Below are 14,818 nucleotides of genomic sequence, written 5' to 3'. Positions count from 1 at the left end.
ATGATAGAAAAGAAAATGTGAAGGCACTCTAAGTTATTTTATTATAAGAGTAGAAGCTAAAAATAAACACATATACCCACATAGAAGCTTGTATACCAGTGCTTAGAGCACCATTACTAATAATAGGCAAAAAGTGGAAAGAAATGTCCATCAGCTGATGGATGAATGAATAAATAAAATGTGGGGGCTTCCCTGGTGGTGCAGTGGTTGGGAGTCCGCCTGCCGATGCAGGGGACATGGGTTCGTGACCCGGTCCGGGAAGATCCCACATGCCGCAGAGCGGCTGGGCCCGTGAGCCATGGCCGCTGAGCCTGCGCGTCCGGAGCCTGTGCTCCGCAACGGGAGAGGCCACAACAGTGAGAGGCCTGCGTACCGCAAAAATAAATAAGTAAATAAAATGTGGTATTTCCATAGAGTAGAATATTATTTGGCAATAAAAAGGGATGAAGTATGAATGCATGCTACAACATGGATGGGTCTTGAAAACATTGTTAAGTGAAATAAGGTAGTCATGGAAGATTATATGGTTCAATTTATATGAAATGTCCAGAATAGGCAATTCTATAGAGACAAAAAGATGCCTCACTGCTTAGGGCTGGGGTGTGGGGTGGGAATAGGGAATGGGGAGTGACTGCTGATGGGCACAGGTTTCTTTTAAGGGTGATGAAAATGTTCTGGGATTAGTGGTGATGGTTGCACATTCCTGTGAATATAAAAAAATTCAGGTGTATACTTTAAATAGGTGAATTGTATGGCATGTGAATTATATCTCAGTAAAGCTGTTTGCTTTTTTATTTTTTAAAAAAGAACTGAGGCTGTGTGAGGAGATGTTTTGGACCTAATGGGTACTTTGGGAGATATAGATGGAGGTGGAAGGGCATGGGGGAAAATAGGCATTTCTGGCATTAGTATACCATCACATTGTAACACCAATGCTACCCTCTCTGTTTGCTGGCTAAGAATGTAATAGGTTGTGTTTTAGTGGGCATTGTAAAAGAACGCAGCTTTTTAACCTTACCTAACGCTGAGACTGGAATTGTGCATTATTCCACTTGACAGGATTAGTCTTGCCTTTCTCTTATTTGTGTATTTTTTGTCATATTAAATTCAAATGTTTTCCTGTTTTCAAGGTAGTGCATAATTATGTTCTGCCCATCTATCCATACTACACCCTGCTTTGCTCTTTTTGTTCACATCTACTCACATTTGTGTCATCTTTTTACCTCCTGTAATTGGAACAGTCCCTAGTTTCATGTGTGCTTGAAATCACTTTCTTTCTTAAATGCTTGCTTCTGTGAAATTAACTGACTTGAAGATACTGTTTCTTGTGGCTTAGTCTTTTTATATGTTTATAAATCTATTCTTTTAAGGCCTTATTAGTATCGTTTTTAATTCTAGAGTCATATTAAATGATTCCAAATATATTCCCAAACTTCTCATTTGGCTTTTGCTGTATGTAGTATTTGCCTTTCTGATTTCTTCAACAGTGATGACTCTTTAATAGGAACGTTGCTAACCAATTGACTTCCAGTGGCAGTCTCCATTTGTTCCATTTGCCCCCTTTTCTGGGTTATTTCTTTATGAAGCTAGCACTTATTGAGCTCATACTGGCACTATGCGAAGTAATAGCGTAGCATATATGCTTATTTAATAACAACTATTTAATTAATTTAACAACTAAATTTATGAAGTATACAAACTATTACTACACTGTTTTACAGATGAGGAAACTAAAACTCAGAAGATAATGATTGTTCTTGATCTTAACTGTATAAAGTCAGAAAAATCTTTTAACTACGTATGTATAGTTTCTCTGTGTTGAGTATCTGCTTTCGTAATGTGTATGTATTTGTACGTATTTGGTGGTTGCTCAAAGTTTTGCAAATTTATTCCTAAATGGAATCATACAGTATGTGTGACTCTTTAATGTCTGGATTTTTTCCCTCACCAAAATGTTTTTGCAGTTCATCCATGTTTGTGTCTATCAGTATTTTGATCCAGTTTACTGTTGCCTAGTGTTCCTTTATATGTTTATACCACAGTTTCTCCATTCCCCTTTCATGGACATTTTGGTTGCTTCCAATTTGGAAATAAAATTTTCTCCCCCTCATTCTTTGTGCTATTTTTGTCATCCATTTTATGCTGCATGTTTTTACTTTTATACATTAGTGCTACGTTTGCTTTAAAAACCATTATCTCTTTAAAAAGTAAGAAAATAAAAGGTAAACTCTCATACTTACCATTTCTATTGGTCTTCCTTTGTGTAGAAATAGGTTTCTATCTTTTGTTTCTCAGAGCAGTTTTAGGTTTACAGAAAAACTGAACAGGAAGTACAGAGTTCCTATATACTCTCTCTCTCGCTCTCTCGCTCTCTCGCTCTCTCGCTCTCTCGCTCTCTCGCTCTTGTCTCTCCCCCTTCCCTATTATTAACATGTTGCATTGGTGTGGTACATTTGTTAGAGTTGATATTGATGCATTATTATTAACTAAGTCCATGGTTTACATTAGGGTTCATTCTGTTGACAGATTCTCAGCTTTTGTTTGTCTGAAAATGTTTTTATTTCTCCATCTATGGAGGATATTTTTGCTTTATGTAGATTTCAGTTTACAGGTTTTTTTTTTTTCTTCTTAGCACTTTAAAGGCGTTATTCCTTTGCTTAAACTTGTTCACATTACTTTCTGCAAGGAGTCTGTGGTAATTCTTTGTTCCTCTGTATGTAATGTGTCTTCCCCTCATTTTGGTTGCTTTTAAGATTTTCTTTATATTACTGGATTTCAGCAGTTTGATTGTTAATTATGTGCCTTGGTACAGTTTTTGTGTGCTTAACCTTTTTTTTTTGTTCATTGAGTTTCTTGAATATATGGGTTCAGTTTTCCTCAGATTTGGAAATTCTTTGGCCTTTGTTTCTTCAGATATTTTTTCTCTCTCTCCTTCTGGGATTACAATTACACCATTTTTAGACTGCCCTTGATATTCTCACAGGTCCTTGATGCTCTGTTCTTTGTTTCTTTTTTTGCTTTCTATTTTCACATCTTCAATTTAGGGATCTTTTTTTCCTACACTGTAGAATCTGTTGCCAAGTCTATCTAGTTGTTTTTTATTTGAGATACTATATTTTTCATCTTTAGAAATTCGTTTGATTCTTCTCAAAATAATTGTCTTTTTTTTCTGTTTTTCATTAAATCCTTTAATATATTTATAAAATTTTAAAGCTTATGTCTTTAAAGATATCATCATCTTGTTTCTGGATCTGTTTCTTTTGTCAATTTTTTTTCCCCTGGTATAGGTTACACATTTTTCCAGTTTCTTATGTTGAGTAAGTTTTGATTGACTCTTGGATGTTCATCATGCTGTTGTCTGGATTTTGTTGGTTTCTTCTCAACAGGCTTGAATTTTGTTTTGGCAGTGTATTCCATTTCTTATGAAAAAGTAGTAGTAGTTTAGCACTACTACTAAGGAGGTTATTCTGCATCAGCGTCTACTTGTTGCGCCAGGTTTCAATGAGATTTTTCTTTCCTCTAGTTGGAATTTGAACATCTCCAAATCTTATGTAACCTCTGGTAACTTTTGAGCCTACTGCTTCCTAGTCATTATTCTTTGCCTGGCCTTGTAGAATTTCACTTTACTAATGCTGCAGCTTTATTTTCAGCAAAAAACTGTGTTGTCAAGTATGATAGCAATTAGCTATATGTGGCTTTTGAGAGCTTGAATTGTGGCTAGTTCAAATTTAAATATTCTCTAAGTATAAAACATACTGAATTTCAGGAACTTATGGAAAAACGATGTAAAATATCTGTTTTTTAAATCAATTGTATTCTGAAATGATAACATTTTGAGCATTCTAGTTAAAGGAATTATGTTAAAATTAGTTTCACCTGCTTCATTTTACTTTTTTTTTAAATTTACTTATTTTTTATTTTTGGCTGTGTTGGGTCTTCATTGCTGTGCATGGGCTTTCTCTCGTTGAGGCAGGTGGGGTCTACTCTTTGTTACAGTGCACGGGCTTCTCATTGTCGTGGCTTCTCTTGTTGCAGAGCGCGGGCTCTAGAGCGCAGGCTCAGTAGTTGTGGCGCACGAGCTTAGTTGCTCCGAGGCATGTGGGATTTTCCCGGACCAGGGATCGAACCCGTGTCCCCTGCATTGGCAGGTGGATTCTTAACCACTATGCCACCAAGGAAAACCCATTTTACTTTTAAAATGTGATTATTAGAAAATTTTAAATTACATTTTGGGCTCACGTTATGTATGTTTTGGACAGAGCTGCTGTAGAATCCTCTGTGCAGATTTCAGGTGCAGTTTGTCTTCTTGAACTGTATTCTATTACTTTCCCACACAGTTTCCGGCTTCCTTAGCCTCCCTAAATTTCAGTTTCTGCCTCTTTTACTCGCTTAGTCCACTATATTCTGCTTGGCTTCTCATTTCTGCACTGCTCTCCTGACTCTTCATTGTAGGGTTGCGGTCCCCAACCTTTCTGGCACCAGAGACCGGTTTTGTGGAAGACAATTTTTTGATGGGATGGGGGGGATGGTTCAGGTGGTAATGCAAGCGATGGGGAGTGGCAGATGAAGCTTCGCTCACTCCCTCGCCCGCCGCTCACCTGCTGTGCGGCCTGGTTCCTAACAGGCTGCAGGCCAGTTGGGGTCCGTGGCCCCCGGGGTTGGGAACCCCTGTTGTAGGGGACACTTTCCGTTTTCTCAGGTGTTGCAGTGCTGAGCTCCTTGTTGTCCAGTGTTTTAAAATTATAGTTTTATATATATATATGATCAGTTTTCTCGTTGAGTTCACTGGGAGAGCATGACTGGTACTAGTTACCACATTATGGGTAGTAGCAAAAATCTTTTTAAGGCACGAGTAAGTTGATGACCACATATGAGAACATGAATTAAAAACACCATTTTTAAACCTCAGTTTTGATTATAAAATGAAATTCATCTTTGAGCAAATAAATACTTTGTATTGTGTTTATAGACTGTACTTTATGTTTTTGGGGTTTTTTTTGCCTGCTTCATTTTTATCTTAATCTGGATTGATTTTTAAAGCTGTTTGTTTTCATATAGAAACCTATTTTCTTTGACATTACGTTATACTCAAGGCAGAAACTTTGATACTTTCCAGACATAAAGCAGTAATTTTCTTCATAATTGTATCGATAATTTTAATCAAGATTTGAGGAGATACTTTTTAGGCCCTCAAGGTTTGAAACTAGGAATGTCAGTATCATGTCAGCAGCACTTTGGTTTCACTTTGCTTTCTAGTTTATTGGCATTCACTGATTAGGCACTTAAATAACCAGCAAATATGGCAAGAGAGAGGAGTTAGGGAGCAAATTACTTATTTTAGGCCATTCAGGTCTTCATTTGTCAGCAGTTGTGCTGGGTTTCATCTGTTTGCTTTGTAAAGCGTATTTGGGACATTTGAAGAAAGGAGTTTTGAACCTTGGTCATTTCATTTAACCCTTTTTTGTTAATATGGAAAACTGAAAGATGACAGTAACTTGTGCCACAGTATAAAATATGATATTCAACATTTGTCACTGAAATGGTAATGCCTTCAAAGGTCTCATTTGTTTCAGAGGACCTTTTTTAAAAGTTTTCTTTTCTTTTTTTTTAAATGACCTCTCCATGTGCTTTTTGTGATAGTGTTTGTGTACTTTTTAGTTCTGGTAGTTGTCATATAGGAGCTTAAAATGTATTTTTAAAGTTATAGAGAATTATCACTGTTTATAATTTTTGTTCACAGCAGGCACCGACTTGTTATTCGTCAGGATGTCTTCATATATAGATATTGACGTGCATTGTATATCTGAAGCCACTCAAGTGTATCAGTCCTCTGAGACTGATATGCTTTGCTCTCTTTTGAGTCTGTTGCTATAGTATGCATTCGTTTATTTCACTTATTAAATTTATTCAACAGAAGCATTAACTGAACTGTGGTTAAAAGCATGCCTGGGTTCTAATCCTGGCTTTACCACTTTACTGGTTTAGCTGTGTGACCTTGGCTAGCTGCTTCTTAGTCTTTCAGTTTCCTCTTGAGGATAATAGTGAGGTTATTGTTGGCTTTACATCACTTAATATGTGTAAAGCAATTAGGCTACTGATTAGCATATGATAAATACTTAAATGTTATTGCTCCTGTTGCAGTTATTATTACTATTATTGTTATGTTAGGCCTTTCTTGGACACCTTTTCTCAAATTTTAATCCCCTCCCTATGACAGTACTTCCTTCTCTGCTTTATTTTTTTTTCATTAAGGACTTTCCACTAGCCTGCTGTATACACTATATATCCCTTATTCACTGTGTGCTGTAGGTCTCCCCCACTAGAATGTAAACTCTATAAAGTCAGGAATAGATATAGGGATTTATTCCTAGCACCTAGAGAAGTGTCGGGAGTATATTGGATGCCCAGTAAATGTTGTCTGAATGGATAATGTTGAATTGTGTGCCAGGTATTGACTAGATATTGGGGATATAGAAATGAAAAAAGTGCAAAAAGGTTTCTTCTCTTAAAAAGCATGTAGTATAATAGAAGAGACTCATACCTACAAAACTAACTATAGTTATTTTGCCCCATGTAAGTGATGGTGATGGTGGTGGTAAAGGATATCTGAGGATGGCCTCATAGAAGGTATCAGTTGAACTGGACATTTGATCCAGATAAGGAAGATTGTTTCCAGGCAGAGGTAAAATCTTGAACAAAATTACAGAGTTTGACAGTTTGGGCAATGGCTTGAAACTAGGAATGTCAGTATCATGTCAGGTTAACAACAGTTAGGTTAACAACAGTGTAGGTTAATTAGAAGTAGAGGGAGCTAGGAAATTGGTTGGGACCAGGTTTGGGAAAGATAGCTGTTAGAGGTACAGGTTGTCTAGCTCTTACCTGGACAGAGTAATGGGATTTTTGATGTTCAATATGTGAAATTTAATGATAACTGGTTGTAGCACTAACATTTTAGTTTTGGTTTTATGTTTTGAAGGTGAGAGTGTATTTCTTTATAGATTGTTATAAATGAACTATAAAAACTTGGTTTTTAGAATATTGCTTTTTAGAAACTCTGAGAGCTGTGTACAAAACAAATTTGTCAATAACGGTTAATTTATAGAATTGAGGAATTAATATTTTTTGAATTAAGAATGTGTACCACGTGTGTAATTATCAAATTTTTATTTAATTTGTTATTTCCCATGGGTCAAATTGCCAAACTTTAATTCCTACTGTGGCACTGACACAAAGCTGGTGTCAAAATATATTTAAAAATAATTAGTTTTGTTTAGAATGAGAACACATGAAAAATAGGTTCATTTTGAATTATTGGATTTTAGAAATTGGTAATGTATTGGTATTTGAGGAGATTGTTCTGTATTTCGGTACAATTAGACTAAAAGCTGAAATTGGCTTTTTAAAGCAAGCTCCTTTTAACCTTGGCAAAAAAAAAAAGGCTTATTTATGTGTGTGTGTGTGTGTGTGTGTATGTGTTTTAAAGTTCAACTTTGAATGCTTAATTTGTTAATATAAAAAGAATATTTGGCAGACTATGGTTCCCTCCCTCCTGCTTCTAGAGGGGTTGTACATTTCAAATAGAAACAAAATTGTAGTATCACAATAATTAGTATTGCTGAACAAGATTCAAAAGACTGGTGTTTGTGTGGAGAAATTACCGTTTTCATTTGATGAAGCAGATTTACTTGGGGATTGTCATAATTACCCAATCATGCAATTCTAAATTATTAGATTAGCATCATAAATTGATCCTGGCCAGTCAGGGTGAGGAGAGGCTTTTACCATCTTTCTCTTTCTACCTAAGTGTCTTGCTACTATTTCCAAGCAAAAGTGTAGCAGGACTGGATTATTCTTTATGCACTACTGCATTGGTTAGCATTTATTAGTGTTCCTTTATTAATGTGAATTATTGACATTAATCTGTTTTATATTTGTTTTTGGCATTTTTATGTTGATTTTCATTTCATTGTTCCCTTTAAAAGAGTGGAAGCTATAAGTATACACATAGCATTTGAATATATACACATTTTATGGCAACGCAAGTCACTGACCCATTGACAGTTTTTTTTTCTAAATGAGAACGTAATACAATGAACATTTTCAGAATGTAACTATTTTATCAAAACGTAAATTCAGTAGGCTGTGTATACCAGTTAAATATAAAGTATATCATGTGATATAGAGGATAGGAAAGTGGGACCTAGGACACCAATTTGTGAATCTTGGCGTGGATAGAATATTACTGAACATTTAAGTAATACTTCCTGAAAAAAATGGATTAGTGACATTAGCAATGCCCAATTGGCTAACATTGTGTTTTTATTATACAAATTTTAAAAAATTTATTTTTCTATTATTCAGTAAGTATTAGTGGAACTATCTGTGGATTGTTGAAATTTGTAGTAATGAAATTATATTTAATTTTGTTTTAGAGTTAAGAATAATTACTAACCCATCTAATATTTTTTTCTTTATTAAGGAATTGGATTTTGTGAAAAAGTAACAAAGAAGAATTCTCTGCAAGGATCACATCTAAGTGCACTTTCTGCTGATACATCATTTCTAGTAAGACATCCTTTTTTCTATGTTATGAAGTAAATAAAATGGGAATTTTTTTTTTAATAAGACTGTCTTGTGACCTTGAATAGCAGTCACTTTGGAGTTTATTTTGGGGATTAAGGTAGATTAATTAAGGAAATTCATAAAATCCTGTTGAATATACATATATATGTATGTGTATATACACACACACACACACACACACAAAATATACATAATGTGGTATAGTGACAGTTTCTCATATAGTGGCACCGCTGAGATAATCCCATACTTTTACATCTTTTCCACTTCCATTTTCCATGTCCATTACATGTATTTGAAAATAAGGAAAAAAAATCTAAAGTCCATATTTACTGTGACAGTAAGTTGGAGGAAGAGAGGGTTTGAGGACATGAGTTACGTATTATGAGGAGAGATTTTCAAATGAAAGACAAAGTGGACAAATCTAGCCATATTTCTTGAAAGGTGGAAGGGTTGAAGAAAAAAATTAAGCAAATTTAAGAAATGTTTTTAAAATGTAGACTTTTTTTGTGACTGAGTTTTTTGCCTTAAGTCGTAGGTCCACATTTGCAAAGCTCTGGAGTAGGCAGTTTTGATTTAAAAACTTACATTGGCCTAGGTTAATGGTTCCAGTATGCTAGTAAGATGTGTAGTTCTCCTCAAAAAGCTTTCATAAGTGAAACTTCACTTGAATTCTACCTTCTATTCAAAATGGAAAAGAATTAATACTACGATATTTTAAAATGTAATTTCAGAAAATGTTAGGGGATAGTTTTTGGTGTGTTATATATAATATGTGAACATTCTGAATGTTAGATACAGTTGATCAAGCCTGATGGTTATGTCAGTAAAAACCTGGGAAAGCTACTTGCAATATTTGCTCTTGTTATTCTTGTTTTAAGAGTACTTTGCTGTTTAATGTTTAAATTTTTTCTTGAATAAACAGTAGAAAGAATTTTTATGAGCTTACAAAATGAGTTTCTGTTAAAATACTTTATTCCAATGTCAGTTTCTTATGCCCATATATTTTTCTTCTTAAACCTTGACTGCCGAACAGCCCATTTTATGATATCCTTCAGTTTGGGGAACTAGGGGAAAAGGTATTGTTTTTCCAATTGAAAAGTATCCTTCAGTCGAAAAATTGTATATGTACAGGAAGGATGGGAATAATGAAGTTTAGTTCACATTTTAAAATATAAACCTTGGTTAGTCTTCTGTATATCTTTTAATGTTTTTTTTCTTTTCTTATCTTTTTTACATTTCTTATATATATATATATATATATATATATATAGTTCAGTAACTGCTCAACACTGAGTGATTTGAATTAAAGCACTATAGGAATTTAGACATTCTCATTCCAGAGAATTTCACCTATAATTTCCCTATAATTCTGTACCTTCTCTGAACCTCCGTGATGGCTCTGAGCATAACTTCAGTTGTTATATTTGGGTTATGTTTAAGCTTTAGGGTATCCTCTATGATACTTTTTTCACTAAGTTCTGAAGATATAAACAGTGTCTTATTCTTTATGGCAGGTTTTGCATGGTTCTGAGGGCTGTGATTGAGTTAAGAGCTACTTGTTTTGGAGTTACTCTGAGTTCTTAGATGGGAAACACTCTTTCCTTTTGAGTAGTTTCAAATACTGACTGAAGAACTTCAGATTTGTTTTCCCTATAATTCTGCCCTAATTCTGAGTAGAAATTGGAGGAGTTGGCAGACATTGGGCAAAATTTTTTCTGCCTTTTTTCTTTTCCTTCATGTCTTAGAACTGCTTTGGGCTCTTATATTTTAAGCGTTTGGTCCCCTTTGAGTTAATTTTTATATATGGTATTAGGTAAGGGATGAGATTTATTTCTTTGCATATGAAAATCAAATTGTTCAAGAAGCATTTTTGAAAAGGTTATATTTTCCCCTACTGAATTACTACCTTGGCACCTTTGCTGCAGATCAGTTTACATTATATGGGGGTCTATTTCAGGATTCTGTTATGTTCTATTGATTTATGTATCTATCCTTATGACAATACTGTACTGTCTTGATTACCATAGCTTTATATTAAAATCAGGTAGTGGGGCTTCCCTGGTGGCGCAGTGGTTGAGAGTCCAACTGCCAATGCAGGGGACATGGGTTCGTGCCCCGGTCCAGGAAGATCCCACATGCCACAGAGCGACTGGGCCCGTGAGCCATGGCTGCTGAGCCTGTGCGTCCGGAGCCTGTGCTCCGCAACAGGAGAGGCCACAACAGTGAGAGGCCCGAGTACCGCAAAAAAAAAAAAAAAAAATCAGGTGGTGTAAATCCTCCAAGTTTGCTCTTCTGTTTCAAAGCTGTTTTTCTATTCTAAGTCCTTTCCATTTCTGTGTATTTTAGAATTACCTTGTCATTTTCTACAGAAAAGCCTTAGTGGGATTTTGATTATGAATGCTTTTATCATAGAGGCTAATAAGGAGATAGTTAATCTCTTAAGGAAGTTGAGTCTTCTGTTGTGTGAATTTGGTATATTTCTCCATTTAAGCTGTCTTTAGTTTCTCGGCAGTATTTTATAGTTTTCAGTGTAAAGGTATTACACGTATTTTGTTGAATTGATCTCTGTTTTCTATTTTTATGTTGTTGTAAATGGCGTCTTAAAATCAGTTCCCGATTGTTTGTTGTTAGTGTATAGAAATATAGATTTTTACATAAACCTTTGTAATTTATGATTCTGCTAAACTCACTAGTTCTGGTGGCAGTTTTGTGTATTCCTTCAAATGTTCTGCGTAGACCATCATCTTGTCTGTGAGTAAAGACTATTTTACCTCTACCTTTTCAATTTTTGTACCTTTTATTTCTTTTGCTTGCTTTATTGCACTGCCTGGTAGTCCCGGTGCAATGTTGAATAGAAGTGGTGGGCTCACATTGTTGCCTTACTCTTATTTATTTATTTATCTATTTATTTATGGCTGTGTTGGGTCTTCGTTGCTGTGTTGGGTCTTCGTTGCTGCACATGGGCTTTGTTGTGGTGCACAGGCTTCTCATTGCAGTGGCTTCTCTTTGTTGCAGAGCATGGGCTCTAGGCATGCGGGCTTCAGTAGTTGTGGCTCATGGGCTCTAGAGTGCAGGCTCAGTAGTTGTGGTGCACAGGCTTAGTTGCTCCGTGGCATGTGGGATCTTCCCAGAGCAGGGCTTGAACCTGTGTCCCCTGCATTGGCAGGTGGATTCTTAACCACTGCGCCACCAGGGAAATCTCTGTTGCCTTACTGTTGATCTTAGGTCAAAACCATCCAGGCTTTTACCATTAAGTATGATTACCATCATACTTAATGTAGGCTGTAGGTTTTTTATAGATGTCCTTTATCAGATTGAAGAAATTCCCTTATATTCGTCGTTAGCTGAGAGTATTTTTTTTCTTATTATCAGTGAGTATTTTTATCAAATGAATTTTTATCAGGTGCTTTTTCTGCATCTTGAGATGATCACATGGTTTTTTTCCTTTTGTCTGTTAATGTAGTGGATTGATTTTTGAATATTGAATGAATAAATCATACATTTCTGAGATAATCCCCACTTGGTCATGATGTGTTAATACTTTTTATATATTGCTGGGTTAAATTTTTTATATTAAGAAGCCATTTATTTTGGTGAGCTATCCCAAGAATTATCTCACTTTTCAATCTTTTTAGGTCAGTGATACAAAAGCATAAAATTCCGATGTTGAAGCCTTGAAGAAAGTTGTTACAGATACAGATAATAGACAAAAATTGCAAATATGTAAATGTTTTCTGATATCTTGAAATAAAGGTAATTTTGAGTTAAATTGTTGTGTAAGTTCAGATTTGTGTTAATGAGAGATTTTTTTCATCTGTGTTCATAGTAGACATTGGTATGTAGTTTTTTAATAATGTCTTTGGTTTTTGTATCAGGATAACAGGGTGAGTTGGAGAAATTTCCTCTTCTGGAAAAGTTTTCATACAGTTGGTGTTATTTCTTCTTTAAGTGTTTGGTAGAATTCACCAGTGAAGACCACTGGCCTTGGAGTTTCTTTGTGGGAAGGTTTTAAACTATGAACTCAATTTATTGGATTGATATTGGGCTATTCAGATCTGTAATAATTCTTTTTGAATAAGCTTTAGTTTTTTGTGTTTTCTAAGGAATTTGTCTATTTCATGTAAGTTGTCTAATGTATTGGCATGAAGTTTTATGTTATATTTCTTATTGTTTTAATGTTTGAGGGATCTGTAGTGATACCTTCTCTTTCATTCTAGTATTTGAGACCTTCCTACTTTTTCTAAAGGAGCATTTAATATTTAAAACGTTTCTCTGTCTGCATTCTGCAAAGTTTCTTTACGTGTGTTTGTTTACATGGAGTTAATTTTTAAGCTCCTTTGTGATTTTTTTTGGACCTATATAATTTCCAAATATTTCCTAAACTTTCCAGATATTTTTCTCTAATAGGTTTTTAATTTAATTCTTTTGTGGTCCACAAACATATTTTGCTTTGTGGGTTTATTATAGAGTGCAGAATGTTGTCTGTATAAATGAATGTTTTGTGTGCACTTAAGAAGAATTGTATGCTGTTGAGTGGAGCTTTCTAAAAATATTAGGTCAAATTGATTGATAGTGTTCGTCAAGATTTATCCCTTCTGATTTTCTATTTGTTTACAGTAATTGCTGAGAGAAAAGTCAACTTTAATTGTGGATTTGTCTGTTTCTCCTTTCACTTACTGGTTCATGTATTTTGAAGCTCTTTTAATAGGTGCATACATATCTTTTTTTAAAAATGTATTCTTGATGAATTGGGTCTTCTATCTTGTCCCTCTCTATCTCTGGTAATATGTTGCGAAGTCATTTCTGAAATAGCTTGTATAGTTTCTGACAGAAAGTCTGCTGTTATTTTTACTTTGTTGCCTCATATGTAAATTTTCTATTTTGTTTGACTGCTCTTCAGTCTTACAACTTTTTTAGTGACTATGATGCCACTTGATTATAAATGTGCCTTCATATGGTTTTCTCTGTGAAAATCCTGTTTAGTTTTTTTGAGTTTTTTTTTTTTAAACCAAATTTAGAAACATATTGACCACTATTTTTTCAGATATCCCACTTATCCCAGGTGATATTTTGGAGGGGAGGGAATTTCAGTTATACTTTTGAGATTGTCTGTCTCAGCACTTAACTCCCCCTTTTTTTTCATTCTTTTTTTCCTCTGTTTTATTTGGATGGTTAATGTCATGTCTCAAGGTTCACTGATTGTTTTTTCAATATATAATCTGTTCTTAATATCATCCAGTATGTTTTTTGTTTCTAATAATTATTTTTTATCTCTGGAAGTTTTATTTTTCATTTTTCTCCTCATCATATTCTTATTTTTCTTTACCTTTTCTAACATATAAAACTTATAATCATTGTTTTAATGTCTTCATCTGTTAATTCCATTAACTTTATCATTCCTGGTTCTCTATATTGATTGCCTATTATTATTATGGGCCACATTTCCTGCTTTTCATTATTTGAATGCTGGACATTGTTGGGTATAGCGATTTTTTTGCACTTTTTATACAGTGTTGAACTTTGTTTTTGTACACGTTTAAGTTACTTGGTATCAGCTGAATCCTTTTGAGGCTTTTTTTTTTTAAAAGCTTTGTCAGCATTGGTCCAGAGTAGCTTTTATTGTGGGGTTAATTTGGTCATCCATTAAGGTTATGTTTTTCTGAGGGTTATAATCCATTTTGAGCATTATTCTCAATTCATTGTAATCCCAATGGATATTATAAAAAAATTTTATTAGTTTGTTTCTGTTTTGTGTTCTAAAGGAAATTTTGTGGTCTTCCCAAGAATAGCTTAGTCACGAAAAAGAAGATCAAATCAGAAGACTTTCTCTACTCAAAGCCTATAAATCTACAATAATTACTTTCATGAAATAATGTCACAAGGATAAACAAAAGAAATAAAGAGTCTGAAAGAGGGTCAGTTTGTACATGTGCACTTACTTTATGACAAAACTGGCACTTTAGAGTGGTAGGAAAAGAATTATTCAATAAATGATATTGAACAATTGGTGATAAAGCAAAAATATGACTCATACTCTATACCATATGCAAAAACCAATTAAAGATTGATTTGTACATCTCAGCGTGAAAGGCAGAACTATAAAACTTTAGAAGCTAAATGTAAGGAGAACATGTTCATGATCTCTGGACAGGAAAATATTCTTAAAAAGAAATAAAATGTGCTGATATAAATAACACAGTTTATAAGTTTGATTACCTTAAAATTAAGAAACTTT

At 34.4% G+C, this 14,818-nt stretch overlaps 1 protein-coding gene across 8 annotated transcripts in view; it reads left to right on the top strand.

Annotated features, from left to right (window-relative positions):
• Window positions 1-14,818, top strand: part of MEF2A (myocyte enhancer factor 2A) — a 174,332-nt gene that overhangs the window by 17,220 nt on the left and 142,294 nt on the right. For all 8 annotated transcript variants that reach the window (XM_060155692.1, XM_060155665.1, XM_060155684.1 and 5 more), the window contains exon 2: window positions 8,480-8,565. The gene's annotated coding sequence lies outside the window, so the exon portion shown is untranslated. The remainder of the gene's footprint in view (window positions 1-8,479; window positions 8,566-14,818) is intronic.

This window comes from Lagenorhynchus albirostris, chromosome 1 (genome assembly GCF_949774975.1).
Source record: "Lagenorhynchus albirostris chromosome 1, mLagAlb1.1, whole genome shotgun sequence".
NCBI lineage: Eukaryota > Metazoa > Chordata > Mammalia > Artiodactyla > Delphinidae > Lagenorhynchus > Lagenorhynchus albirostris.
This window is presented reverse-complemented; position numbering and strand designations above follow the sequence as displayed.